Source organism: Lepisosteus platostomus, chromosome 5 (assembly GCF_059453375.1).
Source record: "Lepisosteus platostomus isolate fLepPlt1 chromosome 5, fLepPlt1.hap1, whole genome shotgun sequence".
In the NCBI taxonomy this organism is placed as follows: domain Eukaryota; kingdom Metazoa; phylum Chordata; class Actinopteri; order Semionotiformes; family Lepisosteidae; genus Lepisosteus; species Lepisosteus platostomus.
This window is the reverse complement of record NC_142615.1, coordinates 54,674,551-54,700,035: the sequence shown is the minus strand read 5'-3', so window position 1 is coordinate 54,700,035 and position 25,485 is coordinate 54,674,551. Positions and strand designations below refer to the sequence as shown.

Genomic DNA, 25,485 nt, shown 5'->3' with positions numbered 1-25,485 from the left:
TCAGGTACTTTTCTGATGTATATGAATACATTAGTTCTGGCGCAGCTGTTACAACAAAGATACTTGCAAACTATTTTTTTTCATACGAGCTCTTGCCGTTTTTAAATTGTATATTTTTTCAATTCGCTAAATCACACGAAACCCCAACAACACTCATCGTAAGCATCTGACCAATCACATTCCTGAATTTTAAAAGTATTTAGTATTTATTTTTTACTTGTTTCATTTTTTTAAAAATGGTATACACCTGTTTTACATATTCTTGCCATCTTTGACATATTGTAAGTGGATTGTAACTTCAAATTGATAATTCCTGATCTTTATAACTGTGTATCATTTTTTTTTTACCTTGTAAAAAAATACAAAAATATGTTTTAATTATTTTTGCATTTTATAGAACTTTTTTAATATATTGTGAGCATTTTAGCATAATTTTAAAATAGGACTATCAATGCTCCTAACTTTTAAACCTGTATTTATTCTGACATTAATCTCTCAAACTGCAGATGAGGAGAGATGCATTTTATTTTAAATTGGTTGTTTTGGGGGAAAATGTACATTAATTTATTTGTACGTATCATCAGTGGGAAACTTGGCATTTTGGAATTAATTGCAATCTTTACTGCAAGGCCTTCAGACTGATATAGAAATGACGGGAGATTTAAATGACACTTTGATAAATCAGACAGGCACAGTACAACATCTAAAATGGCAGAACCCTCTAAAGTACTGAAATATTTAAGGCACATTCCTAATCTACAAGATGTTTGGTGGTTACTGTGTCCTGCTACCCTTTCGTATTTTTTAGTGTGCATGAATCTGTCCCACTTCTTTTAATATCTGAATACGAGATCAAGCCAGAAAAAAAATGATGACAATTAGTAGGAAGTAAGATACAATGTATTGACAATGTAATATGCTTTAAAGAATTAAAAGGAAAATAAATACTTTATCTAAGCAAATTAATTCAACTGAGCTCCTCTAAAAACTATAGCCTGAAGAATTCCCAAAGCACAATGTATCACTTTGGGTGACACTAAGGGAAGAGGAACACAACACTCAAAACCACAAACAACTTATTTTCAACAGCAAAAATATGCTTGAAAATATTTGACAAAAAAAAGAAACCTTACACGCATGGAAACCAATATTTATCTGCTAGGGTAGAATGCAGCAGAGAACAGTAGGGCAGAAGGTTAGTGTAACTCTATAGTGCATCACAGAGGCTGGTCTCTTCCCCTCATCATGCAGGCTGACTTGTTCACAGTGAACTGTCCTCCAGCGATAGTCAGCTGCAATCACTGACATCAGACATGATGTTAATACTCTGACAGCACTTTGGCTGATTTGGTTAATGCGTTTTCCTATTAAACAGGAGATCTTGAGTTCAAATCCCAGTGTTGCCTTTCTTCCTGTCTTGTCTTATAGAATGTATCACTATGGATGATCACGTGCGGCTTGATTTTGTTAAATGCAAGTTTTCATTTTCTTTCTAGAACAACTTGCTTTTCATGAAATTCATACAGCTTGCGAAAGATGAAACACAGATCTTGCTTATCAGTGCAAAACAAATATCACAGGCCGGCAAGAATAAAGTCTTTTTTTTTACCAAAAGGTTGCAAATGGAGAAAAGGGTTGCACGTGAGTCTCTGGGAGCTGTTAATTGAAAGGTTAGTGGTTCGAGCCCATTTCTCATTATTCTACTTAATTGGATTCCTTAGTAAAACCTTAACCCACTTGATATTTGCAGGAAATGCAGTTGTTTTGTGTGTCAAACTACAACAAGTAAACAAGTGAGTACATTAGTCATTATCACTGGGAATGACCAGTCATGGCCAACATTCAAGGGAATCATATTCAGCCATGGACTTTGACCTTCAAATGGCTGGCGGGAGAATTCATTTATACTCTCGTTGCACCCTTAATTAAAATATTTAAAATTACAACACAGATTTGTTGGAGAACTTGAAAAGCAAAAAAGACAGTTGGACAGCATGATTATGTTAGGACTGTACATTTGTATTTCAATACTTTTGTATATTTATCTTAATTTTAATATAGATGTAACCATAAATGCTGTTCTATATATATATAAAGATTGTTGTATTTTATAATATTTTAGCGGAGGGCACAAGGGGGTCTATTATACCTTGTGAAACATCCAAGACAACTATAATAGAGGCTCATATTTTTTAAAAAAAGTGCTTTAAAAGGAAACCAAAATTTGTATGATATCATCCCTTAATACCGACGTTCAGTTGAAGGATTTGAAGAAGCAACACAGATAGGTGAGTACATTGATTTTGGACCCATGTTTGCATCTGAATAATCTTTCCTCCTGGAAAGAATTAAAAACAGGTCTGTTTTGAGTCTCATGATGAGTCTCTTCTGGATCTGAAAAAAACAGTGTAAATTTGTTTCCGATGTATTTTTCAATTTTATCAGATTTTTTCAGGTGAATGCAGTTGATACGTTCAAGTTTTTATATGATGACAGGACCCACACTTAGGGCTCAGTACTGATAACACTGCTGATATTGATGGAGTAGAAATAAGTGATGTATTGGAAGCTTTATCTGAAACGAGAAGTCCTAGAACACCTACAAAAATGTTAGGATTCAGAGGAAGAAATATTTTTCTACCTCACCCAATCCTATTGCATTAACGAGGCTGAAGTTGGCTGCTTATTCGCCAGCTTCTTCTTTGCGTTTTTCGTTCCACCTTAAGTGCTGCTGCTGTGATGTTATTCCGCCTTTCGCCTGTAGATGGCTCTCTATAGTCATTTTTAAAAATACTAATCCGAGTGGATTACTGCACATATCCTCAGTAAAGGGGAATATGTAAGTAATGATTATCCAAATTGCATTTTTGTATGAAACACATTTCAGAAAATCGAAAACCAATTTTCAAAACTCACAATAACACAAACTGGCATGTTAGACAACAAGTAAATAAGACAAAGGCAAAACGTGAATTCTCAAAGTCTCAAAATCTTGCATTTTGCAAGAAATGTTATTATAGCAGTTTACAATGGGACATTTAGAACATAGCATATGAGAATATATGGTTAACGGAGGATGAGCAAAGGGTGATGACACTTTCTGCTTATTGCTATGACCCTCCCTCCTGATTATAAAATCGTCTCACAATTCTGCCACTGAGGTGTGAGACACAATGTAACAGACTCTCAAAATCCTGAACTTCAGGAAATGTTGCTGTACCATTTTTAAAATATGACCCTCTGAATGTGGCATGAGAGAATTTATAGGGAAAAGCTAATTGCTCTTTCTGTTGTATTGCGATGGCCCCTGTTTAGAAAAAAACATCTCAGAATTCTGACACAAAGGTGTGAGACACAAGGTAACAAATTATGAAAATCATGAAGTATAAGAAAATTTACTGTACCATTTTTTTAATATGACCCTCTAAACATGGCATGTGAGGATTTATAGTCGACAAAATAGCACCCCTTCTGCTGAATTACTTTTTCCCTCCTTCCTCATTACCAAAACATCTTAGTATTCTGACACTAAGGTAAGAGAGACAAAATCACTCATCACGAACATTTGTAATTACAAAACTTCACTGTTGCATTTCTGCGTTGTGACATTCTGAACATGGCATGTTAAAGTATATAGAAAACCTAGATCAGAACAGGTTAAATGTAATTCATAGTGATTTATATTTTTTTAATTCTTTCTAAATGAAAAAATATGTTTTTCAGTGATTATGACACTTTGGTATTACATAAATATGCTTCAATGCCAAAATAAATAATAATGGAAAAAATACCCACAGTGGACATTCATAGTTGTGATTATAGGAATGTTATATATCAGGTGAGTAGCTGTGTCAGCATGCGTAGGCTGCAAAGGAACAAGTAAAGGATTATTCCATGCTGAAAAGAGAAGAAAGGAAACATTACCTGTTGGTCGTAGAGCCTTCTTCAGGTGTGAGAAAGACAGGGCAGTAAGCAAAGATAATTTTCTTTATCTTTGCTTACTGCAGTTTATCTTTGATGACAATATCAAAGACGTTAGGAAGTTTTACGGCTAACAGGTAAGAGCTCCACATCAACTTCCTTTTATAACTAACCTCATCAGATCCCTCAACTCCCAACTCTTCCAATTTCTCACTTCAGAGAAGGATAAAAAACTCAATCATCCTCTACAGAGAAAAACCATCAACATCCCTACCACCTCCACCAATCCTAACCTCGTTTTTACTATACCCTCTGACCTTTCCCTTTCACCCCTTTGCATCCTCAGCTAACATATTTTAAAATTACAATAGACTGTATAGTATTTATGTTTAAACTTAAGATAAATATGTCAAAATATCAAAATCCTTTTGACATATTTATGCACAGTGCCATCGTAACAATGCTTGTCAAGTTCTCAAACAAACCTACATTGTATTTTTAAAATATTTCAGCAGAGGATTCAACTGGAATATAAATGAAGATTCGACGATAATATTTTTTGGGTGAATATGGTTTTCTGGGGAGTTGCAATGTTGGGCATTATTGGACATTTCCCGGTGACCCTGACACGTGTTAAACACTCGCATTTCCTGCAAATATTAAAATGGTTATGGTTTCGCTGAGAAATCCAATTGACTGAAGACAACGTTTACATCGCAAAAGAACCCCGTCCCCGGGTGGACTCGAACCACCAACCTTTCGGTTAACAGCCGAACGCGCTAACCGATTGCGCCACAGACAATGACTGTTAGGGTATTTTCTCGAATCACAAGTTTTCGGTTAAAAAAAAATCTCTTACCGTTTATTTTGCCAGACGGTAATATTTCTTCTGCACTGATAACCAAGAATTGAATTTCATTTTTCGCAAGCTGTGTGAATTTAATCAAAAACAAGTTTTCCAGAAAGGAAATGAACACATGCATTTAACGAAATCAAGCCCTTTGTGATTGCCCGAAATGATACGTTCTGTACTACAAGATAAGAAGAAAGGCACGGCTGGGATTTGAATCTCGGTTCTTTCGGTTAATAGAGAAGTGCTTTAACCAACTAGGCTACGGTGACAGGGCACCCATCACCTTTTACAGCCACTTGGACACACCGCTCTGAGACATCTGCGTTCAGTAAGCGCTGAACCTGCGCTCAGAGCAAATTGCCTCTTTTACATAGCAGCCCCGACACTGAGAAACGAAGAGAACTGGCTTTTATCTGGCATTTTCATGTCCAATGCGTTTGACATCTCCCAAGGGCGACAGAGTTCTTTTGCGACACTATTTCTTCTTCTTTTTTATTTCTGCACGCTTTGATAAAAAACGAGAAATCGTGCAAGGGAAAAATGTCTTTTTTTTCATAGAGAAAACGTGCACCAGGAAATGTTGTGTTGAGAAGAAATGATTTAACATGATACGTGACCTAATTTATCGGAGCAATTGCTCAACCAGCAAGGTCTGGAGAGGTTGGAGAGTCTGGTGGATGTGATAATTATACGGTGTTGTGGAAGAAAACAGTCTTTCTTTGAATCCTCAGTCAATCGGAATTTCAGTGCAAAACATAAACCCCTTGTCTGATTTAAATATATTATATTTTAAAACTCATAAAAAATCAGAAAACACGTTTCTCACTTTGAAATTTTAGACGGAGCGGTGCATTACTAGTAGCGGCGCTGAGCACACTATGGGGAAATTCAGGTCATGTGAAATGCCAGCGGTTTACTAAACAACGCGTCTCATTTCGGATCATAAGATTGTAGGTTCGACTTCTACCTGGCTCGTGTAAATTTTATTCAAGCTCCTCAGTAATAGATGTATATTATGTAATGAACCGCACCTGAAAGCAAACGTTGGGTCTGTTTCCTTTGTTTTCCAGCATGAAATAGCAAATCGTTACAAAAAGCACCTGCTAATGTCCAATAGCCGGTTATTTATTTTTCAAATTACATTTTCAGGCTTCAGACACTTTTTAATAAAACAAAAGTGTCCGGAAACTCATTAACTTTCAGGTTTGCTTGAACCTGTATTAAAAAAAAGTTATCTGAAACATCCGTGATTCCATTATCTGATGTAAAGTTGGACGTGATGTTAAGCAAATGTGATCTGTGCCTTTTCTCTTAAAAAAAAAACAAAGTTCTTTTTTTCCTCTTCACTCCAATGCTGGAGACTGTAAGCCTGTGTGAGCTCCACACTGCGTGTCCTGTACTGCTCTATTTTGTTTAGATTATCTATGTGGTGTACAGATAGAACTCAACTGCATGGTGTGAATTCCGTGTTCAGGACCAGCAGAACCTGAAAAAGTAACAGCTGACCTCGACGTGATTTGAACACGCAGCCTTCTGATTTGGAGTCAGACACGCTACTGTTGCGCCAACTAAGTTACGGTGACAGGATGACCATCACCTTTTACGGCTTTTATTCTTCCTGCGCAGCTCTTGTGCAGGTGTTGTTCTCAATTACAGATCCAGGAACACTGATTGTTTTTTCTATTTTTTTAAATTAAGTACCCCATGGTGCAACGGTAGCACGTCTGACTCTAAATCCCCAAGTTCATTTTCAAAGTATATCGAAGTCAACTGATACTGATCAGGTTCTGCTGCTACTGAACCCGCAGTCAAGCCTTTCACCTTAAAGTTCAATTCCCCAAGCCTTTTGACCTTATATGTGCATCCCTTCTCGTCAAAACTCGTATTTTCACAGGGTACCCTTCAGAAATCGCAGTATAGAATGAAAAAACTCCAGTAGATCTCGGCCGCTGTTGGTGATTTTCCTTTTAAAATAAATGAATCTCTGGAAATTTTACGGAGTGTATCACTTTCACTGAGACCGAGAAGTGTTAAGCTGTACATGCGTCTTTGTGGTTCGGTTGTTAACCAAAAGGGTGGTGGTTTGAGCCCTTCCAGGGACGCTATGAGCCTTTTAATGTACACACCCTCCTCACTTTATTTCTCCACGGCCGGTCTTGTACCGCTAACAAATACAGAGCCCGTAGGAGGCAGTAAGCTCGCATATATAGCTTACTGTGTATATAATGAAGAAGCAGAGGTTAGTTTCTCATCTGCGCGTTACAGAGCCTTACGCAACTCGTAGTGTACCAACAGCTAGGGTTTGATCCCTGCACGGGCTATTAGTTGAAAGGCCATTGTAAATGACGTATAAGAGATTTATAGATAGATACCCTTTTGATCCCGTGAGGGAAAATAATAAAGCTTATCCAGCTGGCTTTTATGTTTCACACTAAATTGCGATCTTGAAACCAAAATGAAATTGACATTTGTACTGTATGTTTTTTTTTAATTACAAAGCAAACAGAGTATTCCCTTAATTCAAAGATCAGATATTGGCCAAAACAAGACAATCAGACGTGGGCTGAGTTCGGAACAGGAGCCTCTGCTTCGTCGTTTATTGAGCTTTTGATCAATGTCTGAGTGAAAAAGATTCGCTATTTTAACTCTTTGATTAAAGTACACAAAAAGCACCTTCCTTCGAGGCGGAATCGAACCAGCGACCTAAGGATCCCCTCCTGACTCTAGTACAGTCCTCCGCTCTACCAACTGAGCTATCGAAGACATGTCAAGCAATGCTCCCTGGCACATACTGCCCAATGTAGTGAAATGTTCCAGGTGATTTAAATCCCAGTTCGACATCAAGTTTCCAACTCGTTTTCTTAGTCTTGTTTACCTTGAATTTAAGCCACGAACCAGGATTCTACTGTATAAACTTCCGGGGATATTACAAAATGTTTGATGGGGCATCAATCATTCCAGGCGGAAATGGACTCCTTTTTGTTTCTCGAGGGATCATATTAAACATTTCATTAGTATCGAGAGGAGGATCACCATGAAACACAAAACAAACAGTTTCATTCTGTCTTTTTTAGAAAGTAGCGTTTGTGCTACATTAATTATATTTACGTGGAAATATAGAAGTTGTAAATGTTAAAATTTATATTTGAATCGAAATGTGCTTTTGAGTTAAATATTAGCAGGATCATGTAATTAGTTTGTCATTACTATATATATTGCCATGTTACTAGAATTTGTAACTGAAGTTTACTAGTTGTGTTGACAAAGCTAGATACACATTTTCTAATGCAGTCTTCATTACAAGACAGTTTGTTTCTCGAAAGCGTGTTATGTAAAAAAAGAGAAAAACGAAAATATATAGATGACAATCTTTCAAAGCTGAAGATTTTACTTTTGAAAAATTGACATTTTATGTATGCAGATGCATTCGCTGGTTATAGAACTTTGCTGTGCTTCCTGAATCATTTTCAGCGTTATAAAGTGCGTGTAGAGGGAGCGATCTCTTTGTAGAGCAGTTGCCAGGCTGGAGATGTTCAGACTACTCTCGTTATTTCTCAAATGCTTACATCATTTTTCTTTCACGCTAGGACGCGAGTGTGTACATGTGTTTGGTTTTCGTTTCACTGATTCTCATTGAAGATTTGGGAATTAACGACGAAAGATTCAGTTGCCTTGGAAAGCAGAAGCTTTGGTTCACAACGATATTGAAGACACGCCCATGTAGAGCAGCATGTGATATTTGTACTATAAAAGACCAAGTGCTCAAAGTGACGTCTGCGTTTACCGTTTAGACTTTTCATCTCGGGCGCACTTTTAGAAAGCAAAGATAGAGCAGTTGTGTTGAATCAATGTACGACAGCTGTCAGCAGAGTGGCGCAGCGGAAGCGTGCTGGGCCCATAACCCAGAGGTCGATGGATCGAAACCATCCTCTGCTATGTGTATCTTATGAACGATTGATAAGCACACCATCCGTTTAATGAAGTGCGTTAAAACTGATTTTTCTCTCGTGTGACTGCAAGCTTCACACTTACTGTATTCGTTAATCTTTACCAATAGCAGATGCCCAAATGTATCTTTGGTTGTTCTGAGATCCTTGATAGTTTCCTCAAATCCTTCAAATGAACATCCATATCAAAGCAATTATGTTTAGATTTATTACAATTAAGGTACATATACAAAATATCAACGCACATTTGTATAATACTCATTTAATAATGATTGTCAAGTTCTCCAACAAATCTGTGTTCTAATTTTAAAATATTTTTGCTAAGGATACAACGGGTGTATAAATGAATTCTCCTGACAGCCAGTTGAAGATAAAATTCCACACGTGAAAATGGTTCTCTTGGACATTTACTGAGGTACTTAATTGTTTACTTGTAGTTCCACACGAGTAAAATGCAAATTTCAAGAGGGTTTGCAAAGAAATCCCATCAAGTTTAAGCAGAGATTATGGTTACAGTGGAACAATCTGAAGCACGTCCCTGAGTGGGTTTGAATCACCAGCCCTTTGTTTAACAACTGCACAGAAACACACTCCCGTTGCTTTTTACCATTCACACATTTGTAGTTAAAATAAAATACTGACATTTTCCTGCCAGCCAGCAGTATTTCTCCTGCACTGACCATGAATAACCAATAACTTTATTTCATCTTTCGCAGGCTGTAATCTACAGAAAAGGAAGTGAATACTTGTATTAAGCTAAATCAAGCCGACGGAAATGCACTGCCGTTGTTTTTCTCCACTTTTCGTTAAAAGGAGAAAAATCACTGGCATTTTCCTGCGGTATTTCTTCTGTCCTGATAAGCAAGACTATTTTATCTTTCATAAGTTGTTTGAATTTCTTGAACTTCAGAAACAACTTGTTCCAGAAGGGAAATGAACACTTGCTTCAAAGTAAATCAAGACGTATGTCTCTCTCGCTGCGTGTGCTCTTATCTGTCCATCTCTCTCTCCTCTTCTGTCTGGCAGTCTGTGCAGAGTATCTGAAGGGGATGTAACACCACTTGGCAAAGAAGAAAAATTCTGAGGCAGAATAAAAAAAAACATTATTCTCTTCTCAGTCAGATTCACAGCTTAGACTCACAATCAGACAGAAGCTCAACTCCGTACTGCTCTCTATCCTCACAATCCAGAATCAGAAGATATTCAGACAATCAGTGCTGCTACATGAACAATATCAGACAGAACAGCCTGGACTCAAGTCACATCTCCCCCTTTTCTCCTTTCTCCCAGTCCTCTTAGAGACATAAAAGAGCTCCTGGTTCTCCTCTCTGTGAACTGGGCTCAGGGGTCACTGACCTGGCAGCTGTGGGCTCTTTTCCAGGGCAGAAGCAAGAAGCTTCTATTAACCCTTTCCAGGACTTCCAGCCCTTCAGTATTACTTTCTTTACTGTATATCAGCCTCCAAACATGATTTTTAAGTGTTTTATAACACAAGTGAGTGTGGAATTATATTAGTATTTATGTAATAAACACCGGTATTGACACTCTGATCAGTATATTGATTATTAGTAGCCAATGGGCCGATGGTCGTGACCAGTTGACCAGTCTGTATCTCTGAGCAGTGCTCTGGTGATTCTACACCAGCCCTGAGATTCAGCTGCTCTCACAAGTGTCTCACAGACAGTCTTATAAATGTACAATTAGATGAAGTCTTGTAACAGTTATACAGTTAATTTAAATCATCAGACTATCTATAGAGCTGAGAGCTGGGTGGAAATAAAACCAGGATACACATTTTAACCTCCAGGAACATGAGTCTGATCCTCCTGGCTTCTATACTCTGATGATTCGTGTAAAACCCTTAAAAGCGCTTATTTCAGGGACTCGTGCTCGTTCTCTACTGCTCCACATGGGTACGCTTTGTAACGCATTAATCTGTGAAGTAAACTTTTTTTTTCTGTTTAATGAATTTCATTCCTCGGTTTGTCGCTCTCCACCTCCAACTGTTATAAATCGCCTCTCTTCACAGCCCCTTTTTTTGGGGGGGGAGATGTTATATTTGTATGAAAAGCCCTCCGGGCTCCGGACAGGAGTCTCCTCCAGCAGAGACGCGCTCTTTTTTTTATTAAACGAATTTACAAATATAACTACAACCAGAGGATCAGAAACAGGTACAAGAGAAAAAAACACAACAGAAAAAAAAAACATTTAACCACCAGAGGTAATGAAGTAAATTATGTGATCAAATTGTATTTTTACATATATGTTTTCCTGGCTTTATTATTTCTCAATTATTTATAGAATTTAGTGTTTCAAAATGCATGCGTTTCCTGTATAAAATAAAAATTAGCACTCACTTTTTTACAAAACAAAAAAAACGCTTTTCTTTTTGCAACATTTCGAGTACCTCTGGCATTCCTGAAAAAGACACACAAAAGCAGCAGAGACGCGCTCTGCTCTGTCAGAATAAGCGCTGTGACGTCACAGACACCAGCCAGAGAGCCGGGATCAGAGAGAGAAAGAGCACGGGAGGCGCATGGAGCGCACGGAGAAGAGTTATTGATCACTTATCTATCGACAACCAATTATTTCAACTGAAGAACCGTAGAAAAATCGATTAACTTCACCGATTGGTGAGTACTGATTCTTTTCTTGATCATGTTTAAATATCTAGAAAACAGTTAATAAATAATAATAATAATAATTGCTTACACTTATATAGCGCTTTTCTGGACACTCCACTCAAAGAGCCTTACAGGTAATGGGGACTCCCCTCCACTACCACCAATGTGCAGCATCCACCTGGATGATGCGACGGCAGCCATAGTGCGCCATAGCGCTCACCACACATCTGCTATCAGTGGGGAGGAGAGCAGAGTAATGAAGTCAGTTCATAGATAGATAGGGTTAATAATGTTCAATCCAAAATTAAACAATGATTATTCATATTATTATTTAGGTAACTGTATCCTAGAGCTAGAAAATGATATTTCAAGTTTATAAATGTATGTAAGTAACAGTTTAAATGCATTTTTCCAGTGTTTATAAATCATAAGAATGGTAACCACGGCGACAGGCGCTCCATCACCGCACGCGTTTAAGTGTCTCGCATTTGTCACAGAGAGCGGTGTGACGTCACGGGTAGCAACTAATACTAATACCAGTGTCTTCATGTTAATATTAGTGAGAGTACAACTGGTAGTTTTAATGCTAGTGTTCATGTGAGTATTAATGACAGTGGCACTACTGATTGTTTTAGTTTTAATGTTCATATTCATGTTAATATTAATTATAATTATAATGTTACTGTTAGAGTATTAACACTAGTAGTAATGTTAGTTTTAGTAACAGCATTGGTGTTATTATTAGTAGTTTGTGTCAGTGTTAGTGATAGTGTTACTGTTGTAGTATTAGTAGTATTTATATTTGTGTTAGTTATTGTGTATCTGTGGATAAGTGTGTTTGTGGTATCTGTGCGTGTGTGGGTGCATGTCTGTGCATGTGTGGTGTCTGTGCGTGTGTGGGCTGTTAGTGTGTGAGCTTGTGAGGTCTCTGAGTGTTTGGTGTCTATAAGTGTGTGTCTGTGTGTCTGTGAGTATGCGTAGTGTCTGTTTCTGTGAATGCATGCCTGTGAATGTGTGTGTATGGTGTGTGTCTGTGAGTGTGTGGTGTCTGTCAGTGGGTAGTTTTATATTTGTAAGTGTATGTGTTGGTATGTCTGTTAGTGTGTGTAGTGCCTGCGTCTATGTGAGTATTAATGATGATAGCATGTGTGAGTGTATATATGTGAGTGTGTAAGTGTCTGATTGTGTGTATAAATGTGTGATGTGTCTGTGAGTGTAAATGTGTGTGAGAGTGTAGGTGTACAGTATATCTATCAGTGTGTGTGAATGTGTGTGTAGGTGGGCTTGGGTTTCACTGATGTGTCTGACAGAAGTGACCCATCAACAGGTGTTGAGTTCCAGAGCCGCTTGCAAATAAAAACACTTTCTAGAGTCCAGACCACCGTCCAGAGAGCTGTGAGTTCTCTGTTTTTATCAGTATTAGTAATAATGACAGACATCAGAAAATATCGCCTTTGCAGTGATGTCACACCTCTTCTTCATAAATTTTCTTTAATGACAGGACATTTCTGTGTCTGAGTGTATGCTGCAAATAGTGCGACAAGCCATTTCTCGCCAATATTTTCTGGTGCGGTTATTTATCGCATACAAAATATTATTCTTATTAAGAATATTTTACCTGCTAAGTCACAGTGAAACTGCTACGGCGAATGAACTTTTTATGAGTGGAAAACATTCAGAAGACTTAATGTCTCCAGGGGAGGCTTGAACTTATAACCTCAGCATGCCTCCACTGTGCACAGCTATATAAGTAACACAGACTGACTGATTGTACCATTAGACCTGTGCAAGGCAGGCTTTTACACAGATTGTAAAACTGGCACAAATGCAGGGTGAAACATGGGGTTTTGGATGTGGATACATCTCCACATGGGGGAAAGGGATAGTAAAATATCAAGGAAAATATAAGAGAAGAAAATGAAATATATGTGCTCACTGCAAAGTAGGAAGAGGTGGTTAGACAAGCAAAACAGCTTTGCAAATAATGTGAAGCGACATTGTTTTGTGTCTATCTGCTCACGGATTTCGCTTCATGTGCCTTAAGCTGTGCAATTTGTATGGTTGTTGAATGAGATTGGTTTCTTCAAAAGCCCGGTCAATTGCCAGTGGAGAGTTTGCCATGCACACCTTCATGAAGACTCCTTTAATTGTCAAGGTGCCTCCTTTGCATAGAATAGTAGCACCAACACTAAGAGAAAGGATGAGGTGTCTTTTATTAAGCTATTGCAGTGTTTGTTTGACTGAGGATCCTTGTGTGCTGAACTGGCCTCTGAAGAAGTGTAGTGCAGTAAAGGAGAAGGTTTGTGTCACTGAAGACTGTCACAGAACAGAACAATACAATTATAATACTTTTATGAGAGTAAATATTACTGGTGAAACACAGTTTTTATTATGGTGAAAACAGGAGCACCTTCTCTATATTTTTGACTGAAATATTTAAACGACAAGAAATACTATCACTATGCAATTCATTAATGCAATTGAGCTCCTCTAAATGTTCTAGTCTGATGAAACAATGCATAGAATTAGGTGACAATATCGGAATTAATATCGGAAAGATAAAGTTTCAGCAACAAAAATGCGCTCAAAAATATTTTACAAGAAAGAAACCTTACATTCACCTTAAACCTTAGCAGAGAACAGTAGGACAGATAGTTAGTGTCACTGGACGCTGCGTCAGAGAGGCTGATCTCTTCTCCCTCATTATGCAGGCTTACCCACTCATGATGAACTGTCCTCCAGTGATAGTCAGCTGACATCACAGACTCAGACTTCAGACTCAGTTCATGTACATATTATCCCTTAATTGTACCTGCCACTGCATTACAATAATTTGATTAAAACAACTGCTAAACAAACAATTATCAAATATTTCTTTCCTTCTTTTAGCAGATAAAAAAATAAGTATTTATTCCTTTCCTCTCCTACCAGTCTTTGCAAGCCACCCAGTTTTCTCTGAGCCAGTGTGAGGTATGAGGCAGTCAAGGCTAACACAGCCGAGCACTCTAAAGAGCTGGATTAAAGCTCCAGACTCTTTGGGGACGTAAGTTGGAATCCCACTGCTGCCAAATATCTCCAACTATCTCTCTGTTAAGAAGCACTTAATTTTTTGTTGTTACATCCCTTTGATTTAAACCAATTTCAGACCAATACATTTAAATAACCACACTGTTCTTACGGCATTGCATTGTCTGGCAAAAAAAATAACATGACACACACATTTTCTGCGGAGGGAAAAGGAGAACTTGTGCCATTCAACCTTATAGCGTGATGTCATTTTCTCACGCTCATTTTTAGATGCTTGTGATCGAATCTATGATCCTTATGAGTGTGCTCACCCTCCATAAAGGTACCACAGATATAATGTGCCACGTTTTCAGAGAATCGCTTTAAATACAGGTCAGAAGAAGGCAACAAAATGTCCGCTAGGCAGTTCAGCGATGTCAACGGTGTTCTCTGTTGTTTAGGTGTAGAGTGCCAGCCGTTACAACCAGGAACCACACAGTTTCAGGCATCAAAAAGACTTCCCCAAAACCCTGATCCTCTCCTTACTCCGATGATGGCATTCAGACATTTCCTGCAACAAAGCCATGATATGGTCTTCAACAACACACGTGAAAAGCTTGTTCCCTACCCCTGCAATCCTTCTCAAAGAAGGACCAAGTGTGCTCAGTGTTAAACTGTTCATTATTAATAATAACAATAAACTTTACTTTATATAGCGCCTTTAAAGGTGGCTTCTCAAAGCACTTAGCAGAATGACAACAATACAATGAAAAAAATACACAAGATAAGCAGGATGAGAATACACAGTTAAAGGAGACAGTAGATGGTGGTACTAAATACAGTAGGAGCAAAGGGGTAAAGAATAGTTAATTAAAGGCTCTTCTAAAGAAGGAGGCTCTGAGTCTGGATTGGAAGGAATTTAGACAAGGTGACTCTCTGATATCCTTGAGGATAGAGATCCAGAGGTTGGGGGAATAACCGGAGAAGGCCCTGTCACCCGTAGAGTGTAGACGGGCTTGGGGGACAGATAGGAGACCAGAATTAGAAGAGCCAAGGTTGCGATTAGGGGAGTAGGGCAATAAGAGCTCAGACAGGTACTGAGGTGCCAAGCCATGGAGAGGCTCATAGGTGAGCATGAGGATTTTGAAGTCGACATGAAACTTGACAGGAAACCAGTGCAAGGACTACAGGATAGGAATAATGCGATCACTGACCAGGTCCAGTGCAAATTTTTCCCTTGTGGCCGCTGGTTCATTTTCGACTGTCGACTCATAAGAAGTCCTCTATTTGACTTGATCAACACCAATCCCTAGAGGATTTCGAAAGGCTGAATCAAAATAACATGTGACTCTAGGTGGACTCCAACCCACAACCTTTGAATGACTTCATTCTATTAACATCTAGAAGTCCAACACGCCCTCCATTGCACCACAGAGCCAACACTTGTGCTAAAACATAAAACACCTGCAGAAAGCTGTAACACATGCATATCCTTTCATCCTTAATTTTACTATCAGTGACATATTTAGCCAATGTCCACCTGGAATTTCCTCCCCCTTAAACATTTGTTATATCTCTGCAGCAGAACATAGCAGGAGCCTGGTTCAGGTCTTAAATTGAAGCTAACCCCCTTGGCTTTGAGTGTGAATAGTCAAATTTCTTATATTTCTTAATGTGTCCTCTCAGCAGAAAAAAAAAACAAAATATGAAAAAACAGCTGGTAATGATTTTAAAACCTTCTTCTAGGTGGCTACTAGCTTGGATAAAAATTTGGGACAAATTGATCAATTAGAAAAAAATATACATCATGTTTTGTGAAGACTGGACCTGGAATGAAATTTCACGCCTATAATAAAAAATCATAAAAATATTGAAAATAATAAGAATAAAAACCATTGCAAAAAAAACCTCAGAGTTGCCTTCTGGTGTGAAAAAAAGGAGCACTGATAAGAAACTGATAAAAAACTGATTGATTACCCCTTCTGAGTCAATGATTGACAGCTAAAAATGCGGCCTGAAGCTTCTAGAGGAAGTCTCACCCCCTAAAGGCTCTGAATGGCTGAAAATACAATGAATGACAGCGGTTTTTACCAATCAAATTGCCTTATTTCTGGCACTCGTTCTTCAAACATTTACTAATTTTTATTGGGATTCTGCTAGTTCATTAATTTATTGGTTTATTGCATAATAGTGTCATGTCTGTGGAAACAAACTTTATGGTTTTGTTGTGGTAATATTTGAGAATACGTGCATGTGAGAAAATTTGTGGAGCGGTTTCAAACAAACGTTGTTTATCTCGCGTTTATCTTAAAAATAAAAAGTGTCATCTGGGGAGACAGGAGTGGTCCTCGGTGACCGCGATCCGGACTAAGTGAGCTCCATAAATATTGGCAGTGATTGGCCTGGTGTTTATGAATAGATACCACTGGGATTCACACCCAGGATCTCTTGTTTTTTAGTCAGGCACACTAACCAGCTAAGCCATGGCACCAAACATGCAAAATGTTATCTACAGCTTCAAACATCTGTGAGAAACAGGCAGCTTTGCAGTGTTACACCTGCTGGCTCAAAAGGTTAACCTTTTCAAAGATGAAGATCGGGAGAGGATTTTTTTGTCAATTCAATCAAACGTTTCAGAAATGCTGAAAGATTGGTGTGTCTCATGAGCAGCACAGGCTCTTGTTTGCTTACAAATAGAATTAATTTCTTACTCCAATCTACTCAACTTCAATTTTTGCTAATCATTTTGTTTAATTGCTTCCTACTGTATACTGCGCTGATTACTGCACTGTTCAATTTACCAGTTGATTTTCATTTCTTGTTCTGTAAGACAAAGAGGCTGTTCAAAACGTTACCTCACACTTCAGCAGCTCTTTTATTTCCAAAGGCGCAGAGAGAGATACTACAACAGGTAACACCCCGTGAGAAATATCATGAGCATCTGTAAAACCTCTCTACCTGCAAACTCCCCACACTGACGTGTGTGAGGAGGGTTTTAAAGGGACATTTTGAAGTGTAGAAACATTTTATCATTCCCTAATTTTCTGTGCAGTTTGTTCCCCTTCAACTATGCCCAACAACAGAGCTAGTGTTTAATATGACAAGAGTAAAGGCACACTGCACATCTGCAAAAGATCACATCCGAGTTTAGTTACAGCAACATCAGAGTTTGGAAGGTACAGTTGGTAGTTTCAGATCACGTTTTTATTCAAGTTTCAAGCAACCCTGAATACCTTCTCAAGAAAAATGTGAGAATCCCAGCTAAATCCAGTACGATAGCTGCACTGATCTACAGTATACAGTTAGAACACTGTTTGTGCGTTAAAAGAAGACACACCGCCCAGAGCATTTCTAAAACAGGAATTACACATTTCGGAATGCGCCCTACTTTATAAATTAAATAAAAGGTCCGAAGTCTGCTCCAAAGAAGAACTATATTCAGAGCTGCCAAAGAAGTTGAGATTTCACCAAGTGACAGGAAATATCTCATAAAACGAAGGTACAGTCGTTTCCATGTCGGGCAAGAGCTAAAGCCCAGTGTTCTTTGATCGAGTAATGTGAGGAAGGAATGTGCTGCAGAAGGTAGTGTGGCTGCGTTGTCTAAGGTGCTGGATTTTAGGCTCCAGTCTTTTTGGAGGCATGGGTTCAAATTCCGCTGCTGCCAGGTTCTTCTATGTTAAGACCTTGCTTCCGATGAGAATTTAATCAGTTAAGAATTTATTCGACAGTCTGTCGAGAGATTGCGATATCTTTCAAGATAGTTTTTGTCAGCTCAACAGGCAGAAAAAAGCTTTAATTTGTCATCTCAACAGAAATGCTCATTGACCCTTTCAGCTTCATGCGGGTAACAACAGCTGCCGAGATAACTTTTCAGTCAGTGCGAATCGTAGTGTGCTGTCTATTCCATTTAATATTGCTTTTGGCTTGCATTCAGCTTTTGTCAGTGAAACTCGAATGCTCTGCTTTTTCACACCGAATTGTCAGCAGGAGTACAGTTTATGAAATCTTTGCACACAGCGCTCCATCAAAAATACTTTGTCCAAGTTTAGAAGAAATTGTGGGATTCTCTGCATGCGTTCACAACACATACCTCAAACAACAACACCATTCAATGGGAAATTGATTCTGCTTCTTGCTGTTGTTCCTGTGCTTGCGGTAGTTATAAAGTTGAACGCTCTTCCACCTTCTGCTATAGTATTCACTGGGTCAGCTTCATCAATTGGCTCACAAAGGTCAACTGTCATTCAGGTCCGGAAAAAATCAGCAGCAGTGTCGTTATTTTGTCAGTGGGTATGGCTGTCTTTTAAAACACATGAAAAATACGAGTTTGTGGATTTCTCCAAATAGCAACGGCAAGTTTTAAACCTGCGATAAACATTCTTCCAGTTGAATAGTTTTCCTTCAAGGAAAAGGCAGCACAACAGGGATAGTCAATATTTAAAGACTTCAGCATCTGTATTGGATTGCTTGTATGTAGATATCGCTCAGAATCCCTAATATTATTCTCCCGAATTCAGTTGTGCAGTGCTTTAGCTGTTTCAGAGTTTCTTTTATTGACACTGCTGTATTAGAGAAGTGACATAATCACAAACGCAACCATTTGTGCTGGCTGTTTCACTATTAAGCTTTGTTAACTATCACATGATTTTAACTAATTTAACGTCATCTTCAGAAAGGCAAGAGAGCGCTGCGCACTGAGCTGAAAGCTGTGTGAGCTCCTAACTGGGTGTCCTGTGCTGTTACATGCGCTCTCATGTAGACTATCTACTGTATCTGCAGCCCAGTGACAATAACACCTTGAACTTGTTTCGCATTTGAAAGAAAATGCTAAAGAGCCTGAAAAGATTGAACATTTAAAATATCCATGGCACAATTTGAAAAATTGAAGGACAATACATCAACTGTTTTGGGCGTTCACAAAAGCCTCAGAAACACAGCTACCCAAAAAGGTACTTAAAACCTGGACCCCCATATTGGAAATCTGATGCTTTACTGACTAAGATAAAGACACTACCTGCTAAGCGCTCTTCATAGTCCCTCTGTGTCAATTTGATCCTCCCAATCCTCCTAGCATGACCTGATGGCTTACAGTGATCCCCAGTGCCTTACAGATGCAGCCATTCAAAATGCGCGGGCGATACCGCATTATTTTGCCCGTAAATACCGCGAGTTACCATAAATTCTCCTATAATACAGCAAGCAAAATAATAGTATCCAGAATTTCCGCAAGGTGGAGCTAATAAAGCTCACTCTCATGTTTTGAGCTGTCGCCATCAAAGTCTTTAACGAAGATATTACTAATAGTATTAATAATGAATGACCTTGGACAAGCTGTAAGTGTAAACTCAAAGTATTGCCCTGGTCAACATTCTTTTTTTCATTGACCGTCTTTGTAAAAGTAACACCACAGCATTTCGCAATCACGCATTTGTTTCCAATCATGCAAAGTACAGTGATTCACCATGCCTTTCACATGCTCATAAAAGAGATTGATTTAGGAACATAAACATATTACCGTATGCAAACTGTACTGTATACAGTATGTATATGTATATTTAATGTCTTAACTGTGCCCGTTTAAGTATTGAATATTCATATCTAATTTTACCACTGAAGGGAAATCTTAGCAGCTGAGCATAAAAAGAATAGGAGCATACTGCAACGCGTGTAAAGGCCATAAACAATATTAATTTTGGAACATAAACATACAGTATATGGCTGGTCTCGGTACTTTAAAGAAAACATACACGAAACATGGTTTCATTATGACCAGAATCGGTCTTGAGATATTTTTAACTTGATTTACAGTATTTGAGAGGTATGTCTTAACACCGATACTACAGTGCTTAAGTACTGCTCACGTATATGTTTCTAGGTTTATATTATGCATTTCATACGGTCAAATTACTTTTGAGCAACTAATAAGAAGCGCGAAACGGTATGCGTTTTAGTTTCGTTTTGTGCTGGGGCCCGTGGATTGATTAGAGATATCAAGTACATACAAGTCATTTTTTAAATGTTGTAGTTCGTCTTGAAAAAATGTTACGAGTACATCATCTATCAACAATTACACAGGTTCTGTTTCCATATTGCGGATTTTGGTTACGTAGTATTATTTTCTAGATTTCACGTTGTGAATATATGATTTGGGCAAACAGAGCCGCAAAGAAGTACATTATAGGTTGTTGGTTTTTTTTTGCAGTTTTATCTAGAACAAGCGATGCTTAAACCTTTGTCTGATTCTTGTGAAACTATCCACACAACAGTTACAGTACCTAGGAGTTGACTTCAGTGATGTCACTGATGGGATGTTTCTAAAAATCCATCCTCTGTAAAACGTCTTCTCTAGTTGTCCTGCATATGTATTCGCTAATGAAGCTGTGTGTTCTGAGCCTCGATCTCTACATTTCTGTATGAACCAGCTTAGAGGGCTAAAGACAGCTTGTGTTTAAATTGAGTGTAAGGCAATTTATGCTTCTAAAGTCATGGTCAGCATTTATTATTGTACTGTGCTGTAAACTTGTTCTGTGCCAAGTCACATTATTTTATAGCGTTTTTATAGCGTTATCGAATCCGGAGGCACTGTGTGTTAGTTTCCTGACTCCTATGTCACATGGTCTGTGATTGAAACCTGTAAAACTGGTTTAATTCGTCACAGCCAGCACTCCGGTTGTAAAGTAGAAGCAGGCGAGATTTCTAGCGAAAAACACCTCCCCCTTCTTCAGGTGTGAGGGTCTTCTGCTCAGAATGAAACGCTAAAATGTAATGTAGGCTCTGAATGGGTTCAATTATGATTTGGGCTTGATTAAGGTCGCTGCCTTTCATCTAAAACCCTACTTGAATCCTTCTAAACTAAAAATCAGTGTTAGTGAGTTCTAAATAAAGAGGTATCCAGGTAACAGTGAAACGGGCGGACAGTCTGGGGAGATCGCCAGTTTTCCATGTAAATAGTTCCGCACCCCTTGGTGTTTCTCTCGCTCTCTCTCGGGTCACCTGATCATTAGCTCGAAAGATTTGAGTGCTTTGTGTATATTCTAATGGTAGTGGGGGCAGGGTGTGTGGGAACAGGTTTGGTTGAAATTGCATTGGAGATCTATGTTCTTCACACCTGAAACATTTTCTCTGAAAGCATTTTCTTCGCAGTTTAACCGATCTTGTTACAGCATGTTACAGTTTACTATTATTAACCATATTAATTTGAAGTGCTTAATGTAAAATCTTGTAAAAATATATTTTCATTGTTCCAATATACATTAAGTCTGACTATCATATAATAAGTTAAATACAAAACTAAAGAAAAAATAGGGTTAAATATAATTCAAAATATTTTGCTAACAATGTTAACTGTTTATAAATAATAAATTGTATTAACTAAAGAGTAGGATGGCACAGTTGTTAGTATGCTTTTTTTTGTTTCTTTTTCATAAATACAACAGTAGTACCTCATGTCTCAGTGGCTTTCAAAATTAAATTATGCATGCAAACCTGTGAATTAGAAAGATAACTAAGATATCCATCCATTTATAATGGTGGCAAAGTGGTTAGCATTGCTATCTTGCAGCACTGGGGTCCTAGGTTCAGTTCCTGCCATCCTGTGTGTGTGGGGTTTGCATGTTCTCTCTGGGTTACATGGTTTTTCTCCATATGTGTGATATGACTCCCTCTCGCACTCCAAAACATACTGGTAAGTTAATTGGTTTATGGGAAAACTGGCCTTGGTGTGTGTGTGTTTGTGTCTGTCTGTCCTGTGATGGACTGGCGCTATGTCCAGGGTGTATTCTGCCTTGTGTCCGTCGCTTACTGGGATAGGCTCCAAATCCTCTGTACTGGATAAAGAGATTAGAAATGGATGGAAGTAAAGGCACTGTGTGGATGGAACTATACACAGTGTTAGAAACCCACTATGAAATGGCAGCATCTCACTGAGAATAAAATATCTCATAGTGCTGGCTTAAGGAAACAGCCTTTCCACCTCTCTTGCACATCAGTATCCATACCTAGTTATTTAAACAAATTGCCTCTAATTATAAACATCTTAATATGCTGGCTCTGTGGATCCGCATCAGCTATGTTTGCCCATTCCTTCAATTCATGTGCATCCAACACACAGTTCAACGCTAGCAACTACACAAAATCTAAAATACAATCCTCATTTCAGTATCTATGTAAACATACAGTCTGTTAACTTCATCATCTTCATCAAAAGTATGCCTAACCCTATTAGGAAGTGTTCTTGTTATCAGTGTATTCCTCAGCTATCCCAAAATTATCTTCTTCTTACCAACATCTCTAGTCTTTTATCCTGCAATAACTCAGCCAACACTTAAATCTCCAAAAGCTGCTTGTGTTAATTTCTTGAAATCACAAATATCATGTGTAAATACTGGCCATGTAATACTCTGCATTGTGGAATAATAGTTTATTTTAAAGGGAACTAGAGAAACTAAGAACTAGAGAAATCAAGAAAGGCTTTTTTTTTCTAGAATTAATAAATGCACATCCTGTTCACTGGGGAAATTAAATCCACACTGAGCAATCTTCAATATGTTCAGAATATGACAGCGAGAATCCTATCAGGGATGCATTACACCTGTTTTCATGTCCTTGCATTGGTTATCTATCAGGTTTCGAGTCAACTTCAAAATCCTCATCCTCATTCAGTACCTACAGTATATGGCTTATTATCTGTCTACTCCCCACCTTTGTCCGTCTGACTCTGGTCTTCTAGCTGTCCTCAAGAACATCTACATTCTGTGGGTGACAGGGTCTTCTGTAGCTGCACCCCAGAGCTCTCAATTTGTATTCCCAGTGATATCAGTCACGTACCCTGAGAGCATTTAAATCTAACCTCAGAACCTTTCTTTTCAGAAGACTTAGTGTCTGTATCTGCTTCATTTTCTAATTTTGGTAGCACCTCTAACTGCTTGTCTTTCTTATATGTATTTTCTTTGTAGTCTGTGGTCCTTTTATCTGTTTTTATATCTACTGTATTGCTTTGAGATGCCACTTTTAAAGGTGATATATAAAATAAAGTTTTTTTTTATTATTGTTATAGAGAAACATGATCAGTTTTCCCTGGTTCAGATAAAAAAATCTAAAGCATACTAGTTTGTCACTCTTCTCATTCCCTTTGCTAAATAACTTTTCATACTAATCTGATCAATCTAACTGCCTGTTTTCTGTGCTTTCTCTATCCTGCTAGATTTGCAATTATTCTGAAAATTTTCTTCTTGAAATAACTCATTTCTAAATACCTTTTTTCACTGTTAACATCTTGCAGCAACTCTGCGACAAAATATACACTTAGCACAGTTCATCCTGCTACCAACATTGAATAAAAAAAAATCTTATGATTTCTATATTTATGTCTTTATTTAGTGGTTTCATTAGTGACAAAGGCTAAACTTTCTTGAAAAAATGTATTTTATGTGTTGCGGAAAAAACTGACTTGCTTTAACAAAGTATGTTTACAAATCCTTTCACCTGGCAATCTACCTGAATGCCCAACTATCTGAGAAGCCCTCCATGAAACCATGGTTGCTATTAATTCATTTAGGGCTCATTGACAGAATTGCTGTTTTTTATGCATGCTAATTTTCTGATCCCTCACTCTGCTTCATGTTTATAGATAAGACTTTATTGATCGCGAAGGGAAATTAATGTACATGTTCATGTACATGATGAACATGTTTGCATGTTCTTTTGTAACACACCTTTTTGTGATTTTTTTGTATATCTAAGCAAGTGTTCCTGCATCCCTCTTCTGCACTATAGGCATGGCTTTTTTTCTGTTTGCTCCATTTCTAAAATTTTTTGCTCATGTGCATTTTTGTATTTTTTTACACCTCTAGCACTTTAACGTTCTGAATTTTCATTTGCCTTAATTTGTAGAATGAATTTGAGTTTTAGCCTTAAAAATCTTAAGTTTTCACTATCTTTTGTTTCTTGTCCTACAACTGTTATTATTGATCACCGAATTATTGTACTTGACATGACTTCATTCAGCCTTTCCTGAACGTCTATGACAGGCAGAGAGAGTGCTGTTTCTGGTGCGATCTTTTGCAGCTGACATTTCACTGTTTTAAACGAACAAGACATTAGATTGCTCATAAATCACTTATCCTATATAAATACAGCGTAATTGCCCTCCGAAAATCCTCTTTTTCTTGTTCGTTTTAGAGACCTTGATCGAAACTGATTTTAGATGTCAGAAAGGATTTCTTTTCTCTGTATTTCCAACATTGCTTTGTCGAGATTTTAACTTTATATTTAGGCTCAGATTTCAACTATAAATCGTACAGTAATTAATAGCAGTAAATACTGATGTTTTGCTCCCTCTTACCACAAAAATATATATGTTTTGTAGCTGGGATTAACTTTATTTCGTACGCGTAGCTACTACCATTAGGACACGAAGCGGTTAAAGATGGCGGCAAATCAGACACCCAGAGGGGGGGGGGGGGGGCATCTTCTCGCCTCCATAACTAAAATGCCAAATAGGAGTGGCTTAAGCGACATACACAGTCGTGTAACTGACAGTTTGAGGTAGCCTATCGTGTAAATTTCGCTTTGTTGCTGATAGGTTAAGCTTTCGAAACTCTGCCCCAAAGTCATGTGACTGATTTTTCCCCCTGTTTCGTTGGTTAAACGCAATGATCACAAGCACCACCATGGTAACTGGGATGTGTAGTTTTTAATTCCGTTTGAATTATAACTGTACGTACTGTCTTCATATTTGGCCAGGGCTTTAAAGAGAAGGCGCGCCAAAAAATTTCGGTGCCGTCGTCTCCGCTTTAAAGGTACCCCCGTGCTGGAAGAATTTGACCTAGGAACGTTTGCCCAGCGTACTAATAGCTAGCAAGTGCTCCTAGTTAGTAAAGTTTTTTGTGTCCCTGCCTGTCAAGCGGGAAACCGGGTTTGATTACCGACGGGGAGACAGCTAGTTTTTTTATGATCAGATTCCAGTCTTTAATGCTGTGTGTGAGAGTTACGTAACTTTCCTTTTCTCACATTTTCTGACGACTATTCCGAAGGAGCGCCCTGTCAACTCCTAATACTTTTCAAAAATCTGCCTGCATGTTTGATTAGTTTTGTTTTATTTAGAAAAAGTTCAATATTGATCATAACTAAAGAA

At 38.1% G+C, this 25,485-nt stretch overlaps 2 protein-coding genes and 3 non-coding genes across 5 annotated transcripts in view; 3 read left to right on the top strand and 2 right to left on the bottom strand.

Moving 5' to 3' along the window:
• The window catches only part of LOC148669375 (antigen WC1.1-like), a 590,051-nt gene that overhangs the window by 74,728 nt on the left and 489,838 nt on the right, over positions 1 to 25,485 (top strand). The window lies entirely within an intron of this gene.
• The window catches only part of LOC148669398 (uncharacterized), a 469,383-nt gene that overhangs the window by 107,672 nt on the left and 336,226 nt on the right, over positions 1 to 25,485 (top strand). The window lies entirely within an intron of this gene.
• On the bottom strand, positions 4,650 to 4,721 carry trnan-guu (transfer RNA asparagine (anticodon GUU)). The gene has a single exon. It is a non-coding gene; the product is annotated as a tRNA-Asn (tRNA).
• On the bottom strand, positions 7,449 to 7,537 carry trnay-gua (transfer RNA tyrosine (anticodon GUA)). Its single transcript is given in 2 exon segments — positions 7,449 to 7,485; positions 7,501 to 7,537. It is a non-coding gene; the product is annotated as a tRNA-Tyr (tRNA).
• Positions 8,639 to 8,710, top strand: trnam-cau (transfer RNA methionine (anticodon CAU)). Its single transcript has one exon. It is a non-coding gene; the product is annotated as a tRNA-Met (tRNA).